The sequence below is a fragment of the Lathyrus oleraceus genome, chromosome 5 (genome assembly GCF_024323335.1).
Source record: "Lathyrus oleraceus cultivar Zhongwan6 chromosome 5, CAAS_Psat_ZW6_1.0, whole genome shotgun sequence".
NCBI lineage: Eukaryota > Viridiplantae > Streptophyta > Magnoliopsida > Fabales > Fabaceae > Lathyrus > Lathyrus oleraceus.
The window spans coordinates 418,913,651-418,927,269 of NC_066583.1; positions in this window are offsets into that span (position 1 = coordinate 418,913,651).

Consider the following 13,619-nt stretch of genomic DNA (forward strand, 5'->3'; position numbering starts at 1 on the left):
TACCAATCATATGTCTTGAGCATCCACTGTCAAAGTACCAGTCTTCCTTGGTAGAAGCCCTTAGAGCTGTGTGAGCTAACCTAGCATACCATTGTCTCTTCTTGTTTGAGACATGGTGCCTATATGTCTTGTGCTTAGGCCTGACATGGTGGACTTGGTTCGGGTAACCTTGAAGCCTGTAGCAGAAGGCTTTTATATGCCCAAGCCTACCACAGTGGTGACATCTCCATTTCTGGAATTTCCTCTTCTGATGATTATTCATCCTGGTACCCTGATGTTGAGACATTGGATGTGACCTATGTTTGGATTTCTGAACTTTAGCCTTTGGGCGTTTGTGTTCAGCTGAGGATCTTTTCGCAAAGCCTAAACCAGATGTGGTTCCAGACTTCTGTCCCACCTTTAGGATCTCTTCCAAGGTGTCAGTTCCTTTATTCATCATTCTGATGGATTTAGTCATCTGATTCAGCTTGGAGGTCAGCAGGGTTATCTCACCATTTAGACCCTCTATGGCCGTCAGATGCTTCTGTCTCTCATCTTCCAGCTCCTTGATGAGTTTCTTCTGCTTTTCTCCTTGTACACGCACTTCTGCACTGGTGACACATAGCTTCTTATAAGCTGTAGCAAGTTCATCAAAGGTCAGTTCATCTGCACTTGAGTCATCATCAGTGGCACAAACACTGGTTAGTGCAGTGACATGTTTAGCAGATTCTCCTTCAGATTCACTTTCAGAATCTCCTTCAGACCATGTGATAGCTAGCCCCTTCTTTTGAATCTTGAGGTAAGTAGGGCATTCAGCTCTGACATGTCCATACCCTTCACAACCATGACACTGGATTCCCTTGCCTTGGTTGAACTTTTCTTCAGAAGTTGATCTTTTCTTGATGTCAGACGAGATGTTCTTGACATTAAGTCTACCTCTTTGATCAATCTTCTTCACGAACTTGTTGAACTGTCTCCCAAGCATGGCTAAGGCTTCTGATATGCTTTCATCACCTCCAATATATCCTGCTTCTGACTCCTCTTCAGCATTAGATACAAAAGCTACGCTTTTGTTTTTCTTTTCAGCATTCTCACACAAGCCCATTTCAAAGGTTTGGAGAGAACCAATGAGCTCATCCACCTTCATATTGCAGATGTCCTGAGCCTCCTTTATGGTTGTGACCTTCATAGCAAATCTCTTAGGCAGGGACCTGAGAATCTTTCTTACAAGTTTCTCTTCAGCCATTTTCTCACCTAATCCACCAGAGGTGTTTGCAATTTCAAGAATATTCATGTGGAAGTCATGAATAGTCTCATCCTCTTTCATCCTCAGATTTTCAAACTTGGTGGTCAGCATCTGAAGTTTGGACATCTTCACCTTGGAAGTACCTTCATGAGTTATCTTGAGGGTATCCCAAACTTCCTTAGCTAGCTCACAGTGGTGTACCAGCCTGAAGATGTTCTTACTGATTCCATTGAACAATGCATTCAAGGCCTTAGAATTTCCAAGGGTTAATGCCTCTTGCTCCTTGTCCCATTCTTCTTCAGGAATTTGCACACTAACTCCATCTTCACCTGTCTTCGTTGGATGTTCCCATCCTTTGTTGACAACTCTCCAGACTTTGCTATCTAGAGACCTTAAGAAGGCTATCATACGAGGCTTCCAGTCATCATAGTTAGAGCCATCCAACATGGGTGGTCTATTTGAGTGTCCTATATCCTTGTCCATGGTACTAGAAAGTAGCTTCCCTAGATCTCACCCAGAAATTAACAGGCAGGGTGCCTGCTCTGATACCAATTGAAATTCTAGTTATCAGACTTTCGATGTCACACGGGTTGTTATGACATCTAAATCTGCACAGACAAGAATTATGCAGAACTTAAAAGTAAGTGCAGTACATAACACAAGTAATTGTTTACCCAGTTCAGTCCAACATGACCTACGTCTGGGGGCTACCAAGCCAGGGAGGAAATCCACTATTAGTAATATTAATTCAAAGCTAAACCCACCCGTTTACAACTCTTCACTTAATCCCTACCCAATGCAATTTCAATCTTACACTAAGATCAAAGTTCCTACTCACTCCCCCTCAATCACCTCAGTGATTACTACCTTTAATCAATATTAAAGACAATTTTGAAGTCACACTTCAAACAATTCTTGATTGTGCTTAACAGCTTTAATCAAGATACACAGCACTCACGCTTAAAAGCTTAGAGTGACACAACACTTACAACTCAATGAACACCCTACACCAAAGCAATCATCTACGAGATAACAACTTGGTTTACAAGATATGTCTAATACAAGACTCACAAAAATACAGCAGTGAAGTATGGTGGACACACTAAATCTTCATGCCTCAAAATCCCAAGTTCTGAATGAAGGAACGACTTCCTTTTATATTGCAGTACTTGGGCTTTGCACTTGTATTCTCCTAAAATTAGGTCACGCGAGTTCCCTTAAATTCCACATCTAGGTTACTAACAAATAGGCTATTTGTTAGGTTCATTAATTGTAGCTTGGTTGTTGATTTCCTGGATTTTCTCTCAGCTGTTGAATCCCTGAAGAATAGCCTGAGAAAAAGCTGAAACAAAAAAACTAAACAACCTACAATCTAGCATATGCTGTCAGGAATGAATGTCACAACATTTAGCTTGACATCAAGGACCATATGCTAAGTCTGTTTTTCCTGAAAACAGACTGTACAAGTTTGCTGAACTGTACAGGACCAAACTGTCCATTCTACAGTAGCAGCTTACATTAATACATGTCAAAGTATCCAATTTGACATTTACACATTTAGCCTTAAGTCAGTTCTGTTATCCTTTTGAAGGGCAGACTGAGAAACATACTGAAGTGTAGCAGAACACCACTCTGTCTATTGTTCAGTATATGTTGTCCATGATGAATGTCATAACATCCAGTTTGACATTCAGATAGTAGGCCTTATGCCAGGTCTGGTATTTCCTTGATAACCAGACTGAAAATGAATACTGAGCTCTAACAGAACACCAACTGTTCTATTCCTCAGTATCTGCTGACAGGGATGAATGTCACCACATCCAATTTGACATTCAATAAATCCTGTATTAGCTAATCTTGCAGTAAGTTACTCAAGTATGTCATGACATTAGTCAAGACATCAGAGTACAGTTAGATATTCTAACCTACAATGCAGTCACACATACACCTTCACAGCATGTCATGGCATCAGTCAAGACATTCGAATACAACTAGTGTTTTACCATACAATGCAGTCAATTAAACACCTACAAAGAGAATCATTCAGAAAATGGTCAAGACATATAAGGACTGGCATGAGATGCTACCCTTTTCTCTGCACAATTACAGGACCTCGGTTCACACATCCACTGGGGCAACTTCATACTCATTAGTGTATAGGATGGAAGTTGTCCTACCAATTGAAGTCGAGATTCCTTCACTCAGGGTCATCATGGAGATTGATCTCGAAGAAGCTGAATGGGTTCAATCACGGTATGACCAGCTAAATCTGATCGAAAAAAACGTTTGACGACCGTTTTCCATGGTCAGTTGTACCAAATACACATCAAACAAGCTTTTGATAAGAAAGCTCTTCCTCGTGAGTATCGCGCAGGAGAACTTGTGCTCAAAAGGTATTTTGCTATTCACTCGGATCCTCGGGGCAAATGGACTCCCAACTATGACTGACCTTTTGTCATTAAGAAGGCCTTCTTAGGTGGAGCCTTAATCCTCACCACAATGGATGGGGAAGAATTTCCATCGTCAGTGAATGCAGACATAGTCAAAAAATATTATGCCTAAAAAGAAATGATAATAAAAGCCTGCTAGATTAATCCTCATGAAATTAATCTAGGCAAAAATGGTTATCCTGATGGACCAAAAAATGAATTGTCCATGCAAAAGTTAGGGATCAAATAAAAATATAAAGCTCGCTAAGTCGAAAACCCGAAAGGGAGACTTAGGCAAAAAAGAGCATCCCAGTGGATGAAAAGAATAGAAAATGTCCAAGAAAAAGTTAGGGATAAAGGCATTGACTATGATCCTTGAGCCCACTACTCTACAAGCTAGATCTCAAACGGTCAAAGAACAATGAAATCATCGTCAATCAGGGCAAGGTCTTGGGATTCAGATCCTACATTGGATAACGACCAATATTGCAATCAATGGAAAAATACAAAAATATTTCCTACAGTGGATAAGGACCAATGTTGTAGAACTAGGGCTTTGGAATGGATGAAGCCCTAGAGGCTTGCCTTGAGTGTTCATCTAGTGGCAGGGGATGCAAAACCCTAATGATTCGATATGTGAAACTCAAGTTCCATCATCATACTCTTTTAAGGGGTCCAAACCCTAATTTGCTAGTGATTGGGTGTAAAGCTGCATGATTTATTATTTGGGCCTTATCTGGACTTCTAAAACCCTAGTTGGGGGATCATTTGCTAAATACTTGATTGGGGAGTATCCTAATCCATCCAAGGCCTTTGATTGAAAGATCATTCTTGAAACCTTAAATTCAGGTACATGAAGGCCCATGCAGGTAAGTGATTGATTGAGGCATCTTGGTTGAGGCTAAAACCCTAATCTACCTGAGAAAGTTCTTGCTCATGATCTTATCCATCACATCCACAGTATCATAGCTTGTGCGAAGTCATTACTAGTCTCGAGTTCATGGATTCATGCTTGCGTCATTTCACTGGTCCATTGGGCTTTGGCTTGCTTTGGATCCATTAAGGCTTTAAACCATTCCTAGGTCATAAATATGGGTTCATCTTTGTTCAACCAAGATTTATGCCAACTTACACAAACTCATATAATGGAACTCAAGTCTAAGACCTACTTTTGACTTTGATAAACTGTTGACTTTTTTGTCAAATTGTTGACCGAAGTCAACCAATTTCCATAACTCATGTCAAGCCGTTCTCCTACAACCATCGTGCCAGTTTGATTTACAAGTCTCGTCATCATTCATCGCCCCATTGCATGGTGTTATTACATTAATCATCGTGTTTTTATCTTCTTTTTCAAATTAATTTTAGCTTCAAGATATTTTCAACTTCAAATTAATTATTGAAGTTCAAATTGATTTTGGAGATTAAAATCGACTTTAAAAATTTAGATTAGTTTTGGATATAATTTTGTCATTTTGTCAAATTAATCTTTTGATCATTTAAATTAATTTTGGAATTTCAAATCGATTTTATGTTAGAATTAATTTTGGACTTTCAAATTGATTTTAATTTAGAATTAATTTTGAAATTTCAAATTGATTTTTAACTTGAAGTTAATTTTGGAATTTCAAATTGATATTAATCTCAAATAGATTTTAATTTCAAGTTGTTTTTTTATTTCAAGTTTTTCTTATGTTAAGTTGATTTTATTTCAAATTGATGTTGGATTTTTAAATGGTGTTTATTAAACCATGAGCCCACACATATCAGCCCATATTTAGATATCCATTAACCATACCAATTACCCCATTTTAATCCAATCAATTATTTGGTTAGATCCAGTTATCCATTTGGCCATTTGAATCCATGGTTCTACATATTCACATATCCATACCAAGTCCATGACACCCACCCCATGTAACACAAGGAACCCGCAGCAGGTACGCTTTGCTTGGCACCACACAACAGCAACACAGAAACGCAGAGTGCAGAAGCGCCAAAATGCGAAGGAGGTGAACGCGGTGGAACTCGAAACACAGAAATAAAATGCAGAAACAACTTCCAAACCTTCACAACATTGACCCTGCAAAATATTTCACCCCGTTAAACATCGATTTGCATCCGACGGCCAATGGACTAACATTAACAATTTTATAACTGATTTCATTCCAAACTTCTAACAGAAAGAAATTTCCTCCTAAATTACTACTAGGTAACAATTAGTTTAAACTAATGGATAAGCATTCCACATCATTTTCAATTCATTTCCAATTAGCTTCAACCGACTCTAACCAAAGTTTTAACAGAGTCATATCAAAAAATTTCTTCAAATTCATTTCCAATGTGCGAACTTCGAGCAGTTTCAATTCTTGTTGTTTACTTTGCTTGAGATTTGAGATGAGAGAACTGGAGAGCATGATGAGAGAATCGTCTCGTTGCGTTTGCAGAGAAGCTCATGCTCGTCTCAATTCACGATGATGCATTTCGGTTCGTTGAAGATGATATCAAAAGAAAACTTGCAGTAAAGATATTGGAGTTCTCAATTCAAACTAGGGATGCAAGCGGCTGGTGACTGTCTGAGATTCACAAGAAGGATTAGTGTTGATAGCTGCCATGTGAGTTTGGTCTAGATTTGGGCTTAAGGCCCAAACCACTTTCTATCCACACCATACACCCAGAAAAATTTTACCTTGTAACCCTACAGTTAGCCCCATACCCTTACAAAATTTTAAAAATTCTCATTCTACCCTTAATTGATTTTAACCAATTTACCATTTCATTTTTACCATTCAGTTGAAAATTTCAGAAATTACACTTTCACACCCCTCGCACCGGAACACCTGCAAAAAGACTTCCGGTATATATTTTTCCCAAACCGGAAGACCTAAAGAAAGAGTTCCGGAACACATAAATCAATGAACTGGAACACTTCATAAAAGAGTTCCGGTTCAATAAAAAAAAAATTTCCAAACTGGAACACTTTTTGAAAGAGTTCCGGTGACAAATGTATATATGAGTTCCCAAACCGGAACACTTTTTGAAAGTGTTCCGGTTTGTATTATATGTGTTCCGGAAGTCTTTCAAGAAGTCTTCCGGTTCGCTTTTTTTTTTTTTTTAATTTTTTTTTTTTACAGGAATGGAAAATCTTCCCCAAATATGTGTAGATACTACTGATGCGTTTATGACGACGGAAAGATTTGGTACACGAGAAGATGTTATCAGATGGATTAAAGAGGTTAGAATCGATAATAAAGTAACTGTTATTATCAGTCGTTCAGATACTGAAACGGGGAAGAGAGGGAGAAGTAACAAAATAATATTTGGTTGTGATAAAGGTGGGAAACACAAGATTATCGTTCAGATACTGAAACGGGGAAGAGAGGGAGAAGTAACAAAATAATATTTGGTTGTGATAAAGGTGGGAAACACAAGATTAGTGATAGGGGTACCCAAAGTGCATCCAAAAAATGTGGATGTCCATTTAAAATAAGGTCGACTCCGGCGAAAGATGGATCTGGTTGGAAGATTGATGTAAAATGTGGGTTACATAATCATGGTTTACCTGATAGATTAGAAGGTCATTCGTTTATTGGTAGGTTGACCACAGATGAGAAGCAACATGTCGCTGATTTGGCAAAGAGACATGTAGCACCTAGACACATATTGCTTTCCTTGCAAGACAATTATCCTGAGAATGTCACTCGGATTATGCAAGTATACAAGCATAAGAGTGTGATACAAAAAGAGATAAGAGGTCCTAGGAGTGAGATACAACATCTGTTTAAGCTTATTGAGGATGCAGGATATGTGTATTGGAGTAGAAAAAAGGATGACTCGGAAGTGGTGAGAGAGATATTTTGGGCACATCCTGATTCAGTTAAGTTGTTGAATATATTTCCGATTGTGTTAGTTATGGATAACACCTACAAGACAAACAAATATAGACAACCTTTGTTTGAAATTGTTCGCATGACATCGACTGAGTTAACTTTTGCTATTGGATTTGCGTATATGGAGTCTGAGCAAACAGAGAATTTTTGCTGGGTATTGGAGAAATTAAAAGAGTTGTTTGTCAAGAAAGACATGTGTCCACAAGTGATTTTGACAGATAAAGATCTTGCTTTGATGAAAGCAATTGAAGTTGTGTTTCCCAGCTCGATTAATTTGCTATGTAGATTTCACATTAACAAAAATGTTGGTGCCAAATGCAAACAACATGTGGTGAATGACCTGCAAAAGACGATATACACATTATGGATGGAAGTTGTATGGGCTAGTGATAAGGTTGAGTATGGTCAGCAGTTGCATCAACTTGAGCAAGCATGTGTTGATTATAGTGGGTTTATTAATTATGTGAAAGACACATGGTTGACTCCACATAGGCATAGATTTGTGGGAGCATGGATTAATCGAGTGCTACATTTGGGTAACACAACGACTAATCGGTACGTCTTATAATTTTGTATGTGTTATTTTTATATCTGATATTATTTTTATGTATTTTTTATGTGTTATTTTCAATATTTTTAGGGTTGAATCTGCTCATTGGAAGTTAAAGCAGATGTTAGGAAACAGTATAGGTGACATGGTCAAATGTTGGGAAGCCATGAATAACAACCTGAGGTTACAACTGGGAAACATTAGAGCTTCTTTTCAAAAGAGTTTTTACGAAGTTGAGCACGCGCACGTAAGTCCCTTTTATGGTTATTTGCGTGGTTCCGTATCTCGAGCTGCTTTGAGACGTATTGCTGAAGAGTTATTGAGAGTTGATTATGTTGGAACTAACAGGAAAATATGTGGTTGTACTCTTAGAACATCTTATGGGTTACCTTGTGCTTGTGAGTTAAGAAGATACAGAGTAGGTGGTATACCGATACCCATTGATGCTGTTCATGTTCATTGGAGGAAACTAACTATGGAAGTTGAGTTAGAGGTAGGTGAAGATGATGGATCAGAGGTGGATATGACTTCTGCAATGGATGAGTTGTGGAGACGATTTAGGTCATTAGATGTTATTGGGAAAAGGGCATTAAAGAGTAGGGTATGTGAACTAGCTTACCCAACAATGACAACATTGTGTCCACCACCTGAGAAAATAAAAACCAAAAGAGGAGTGAAGAAGAAAGGGAAAAAACCAGCAGATTATGATGTTTATAGGGATCCTTCGTATCATGAGTATGTTGATAAGGCATCTCAATCTTCACAAAGGCAATCTCAACCATCATAGACTTCGAAGAAGATCAAATTATCAAAGAAGCAACCACAATTCATTCTTCAATTTCCTAATCATATTAGGTCATACATTGAAGATGTAGTTAATGTTGAATCAGATGGTAATTGTGGATTTAGAGTCATTGCATCATTGCATGGATATGGTGAGGATGGTTGGCCAATGGTTCGCAGAGAGTTGGGGTTGGAAATAATAGACAAGGATAGGTCAACTTTGTATGACAAGTTATTTTCTAATCGGTTGTCAGCAGGGAGAGAATCTTTGATGATAGAATCCTTTGGTTCACAGCCACCTGAAAAATGGATGAGTCTACCAGATATGGGTTACTTGATAGCGAATCACTATAATGTTTTACTTGTCTGTTTAGGCAATCCGTGCATCACTTTCTTTCCAATGACAAGTTCACATTCACCAAATGTCTCTATTTATTGCTTGGTTTTGTTAACCACAATCATTGGGTTCAGGTACGTATTTATATGCCTAAATATTTTAATTATTTCAGTTAATATTTTATTTTATATGACTTAATCTTTTAATTATTTTACTTTATCAGGTTAACATGAAAGAGGGGTTTCCATTGCCACCGGTCACATTAGATTGGAAGAAATTTCGTTCTCATATAGCAACTACTTGGATGTTAGGATTTGCAGGACGTATGCAACATTGGCAATTACTTACACCTGTATTAGCATGATTATGTAATCAAAACATAAATATGTAATCAAAACATGAATTTTATATTATTATGTCTATTATATTCAAAGCTTAATACATAAAATCAATGTGAACATGAAATATGCAAAGCTTCAAATAAATCAGAAAACTGTGGATCTTCGTCTTCGGCTTTAACCTGTCTCAAATAGCGATGAATCAATGTAGATACACGAGCCCAATCAGGATCAGATGGCCCGACGTCATATACAGGAACGGGTACCTCTCTAGGAGCGTCACGATGGGGAGGGACCAACCGTGGATGGGAAACACGATAATACCACTCCCGATAACCGTCTTCTACATCATATGGAGTGGTGGCCACGGTAGATGAACCGATCACAGCGATAACACTCTGATGGTAACTGATCCAATCAACATCAATATTCGTCGCCATCATACAATCCAGAGGTGGGGATGGAACATACTGCCTATACCCGAACTGATGTAAACATCTATCAGGCAAGTATGGAACAACTGTTTCACCCCACTTCAAACAGCCCCTATAAAGACATATCTCATCAAATACACGCCATGCTCTATGATCCTCAAATGGTCGCCATATGACGTCGGTAGGTGTCAGCTCGTCCAAAATAGGTCGTAAATCATCGACCTTCAGGACTCCCTACCTATACGACCATCTCATCGCTCGGGGAAGACCACAGTTTTCAGCAGGTTTCCAATTCTCCCCTCTTTTTCCAACAGTTGGAAAGTACTCGTGAATCCAACACTGTTACAAAATACAAACATAATAAATAAATCAAATTAAGTTAACATATTTTATAAAATGAATCCAACACTTAATTAACAAAATTAAATTATATACCTGTAGGAGAGTAGGATATCCACCGAGCTGTTTGCAACTGTACATGGACGTATCTCCAAGATATCGGTAGAGGGTAACTAGTGCAGCTGCTCCCTAACTATATCCTGAACATCCATCCAAGTCCCTAAACAGGAGGAGGTATCGTGCCTCTACAAGTGTAAAGGTCTTATCAGCAAATATCGTGGAACCCACCAACATTAATAGATATGCTCTAGTCGCATATGCCCAGCTGGAAGCAGCTTTATGATGTACGAATATATCATATAACCACTTCAACTTGTAATACGACCCCCTGCAGCTACGAACATGTGACTATGCCTAACCCTGTGACACTCCTAGGTAGTCAATAGCAAGTTCAACAGCTAGCTCTTCAGTCCCATCCTGAGGACTCTAGAAGATACCCCTGATGGGCAAGTGAAGTAGACATGCGACATCATCTAAAGTAATGCTCATTTCACCAAACGGCATGTGAAATGAAGATGTCTCTAGATGCCATCTTTCCACAAATGCAGAGACAAGATTTGTGTCTATCTTGTTCAGACTGGTTCTCTGCAGTGAAGATAAACCGGATCTAGATACCCAACTCTCCATCTGTGGTGGAAGAGCCAATGGAACCCTAGAAGTCAACTTCAGTCCATGTCCGGCAACCTTCAACTCTTTCTTTGGACCTCTTTCCTAAAAACAATTAAAACACATATTAGAAAACGAATTAAAAAATATTCAACTATTATTCATTTTCAAATATAGCCCGTTTACTTACCTCACCGAACCATAAATGTCGAGCAACATGATGCTCGTACTTCACTAAAAGAGACGTATTGTACGACCCTCCTGGATATCCAGTCGGCTCAGCTGCAGATGAAGATGCACCCCGGTCTAACGTGCGGACTGGAATTTGGCCATCTGCACCTCGTCTTCGAACCACTGCAAAAAAAAATGTTTAAAAAAATAATTAAAATTAAAAAAAAAAAATTTACGTACCGGAACACTTCAAAGAAGAGTTCCGGTTAGTAAAAAACAAAAAAAGCTTTCCGGAACACTTTCTTAAAGAGTTCCGGTATACATCATCCAAACCGGAAGTCTTTAAGAAAGACTTCCGGTATACAACTATACAAACCGGAAGACTTTCTAAAAGACTTCCGGTTCAGTGTCCCTTAAAGGAAACAAACTGGAACTCTTTAGAGAAGTGTTCCGGTATACAATTAATGAACCGAAAGACTTACTCTGAGTGTTCCGGTTTACAATGCAAAAAAGTCAAATATTTGTCTTCTCCGGAAGTCTTCAACGAAAATGGTAAAAAAAAATTGAAATGGAAAATATACCCTATTTATATGAGGGTATTTTGGTCAAAAAAAATTAAATGTAGGGGTGTGGGTACAATTGTAGGGGTACAGGGTAAAATTTTCTACACCTAGGGCATGTTTTCTTGTGGACTGAAGGCAAGTTCTTTGGGCCTTCGGGTGGGCCTGCACCGTGTTTAGACCTGGCAGGCCTTGGGTCACCTACTTACGCCCCTAGTCTACAATCTCGATATTCCCTTGCTAAATCACATTTTATTGCACTTTCATTCCACCTCTTGTTGATTAATCTTGTGGATTTAGTGTTGATTTTTAGAACTGATCAGGTTCTCATTTTGAGATTAATTAGGCTCGATAATTAGATTATAATTAGGATTTTAGGATTAATTTTTTATTAGAAACTTTAGAAGTTAATTAGGACTTTGTAGATGGGTTATATTAGTTGGCATGCTTTTTAGGATTGTGGTTTAATTAGATTTATTAGATTAGTTAAACATGTTTTTTTAGAACTTTGGTTTAATTAGAATTTTAGAATAATTAGAGTACTAGGAGTTAATTAGGTGATTAAAATTTTTAGAAATAAATTGTTTAGTTTAATAGGTTTTTTTGAATCATAATCTATTAGTTTAGTTAGATGTTAAAATTGATTAAGTTTAGGATTTAGATGATTAGAATTTGCAGGGTTAGAAAATTAATTCAATATCAATATTTTGTAATATGACCATTTTACTATTATGGGTTTCTTTTGTTATTTTGACTATATGATGACATGCTCCCTTAGAATTTTTGACTTAGGATTTAATTAGTCAAATCCTTGATAAATCAGTGCATGTTCCCCTTAAGAATAGCTAGTGAATAATTTCTAACTTTTAGACTGCAAATTAATTCGAACCCTCGATTCAAGTTGATCAAAATCGATTTTGATAAACTAAATCCTTTGACATTGTATAATCCCACAGTCTAATTTGAGTGATCAAAAAATCATTGGTCACTTAATAAGGCTTTTTCTGTAAACTGTGGAGCTCGAAGCCTCAAGTCAGATTCTCAATCAATGCATTCTCAGTAATACTAAACAGCAGGTTATACAAGACAAATCAAAGGTAAACACTTGGTAAATACGATTCAAATTGTATGATACGAGCCCTAAGTAATAAGGAATGATGAGATGGAGTTTCTTTTATCCTTGTTTAGAGTGACTCTGTGTATGAGGCGTAGGCCCTAGCTATTCAGAGCATTCACCCTTATTCATAGCTTTAGTGCAATATGAATCAAGTAAACTACCAAGTCTTCATCATATAAAGCAACATCAACTCAAGGAGCATGAATAAAGATTCTTCCCCAACAACTTGTCAGTTATGAGAAGTATCATGCGTCATGAGCCTTAAGCAATAAGGAATGATGATACAAAGTCTCTCCTATCCTTGTCTAGAGTGACTTTGCGTATGGGGAGTAAGCCCTAGCTATTCAAAGCATTCACCCTTATTCATATACTTTAGTGTGTTTCTCGTCAATCAACTATCAAGTCTTTCTCTTCAAAATTACAACAAACATTGACAAAGGTTCTCCTTCACTAACTTGAAAGTTAAGATGAGAGTAACATGTCACGAGCCTTAAGTAGTAAAGAAGGAATGAGACTGGAGCTTTCCTACCCTCATTCTGGATATCTTTGGGTGCAGTACGTTTGGCCAGTGGCTCATCGTATCCACCTTTACTCATAGACTTTAGTATGGTTCTTACCAAATAACTATCAAGTCTCTTCATTCTAATCAACCCTCTTCGTTTGCCTCATCAATCATCTTGTTTCAGCCGTAGTAGGCCGAACTACGAAAGCTCTGATTTCCTTATTGCACTATAAGGACACGTAGGCAGGAGAATTCAAATTCTTTGCGAGTTATCCTAT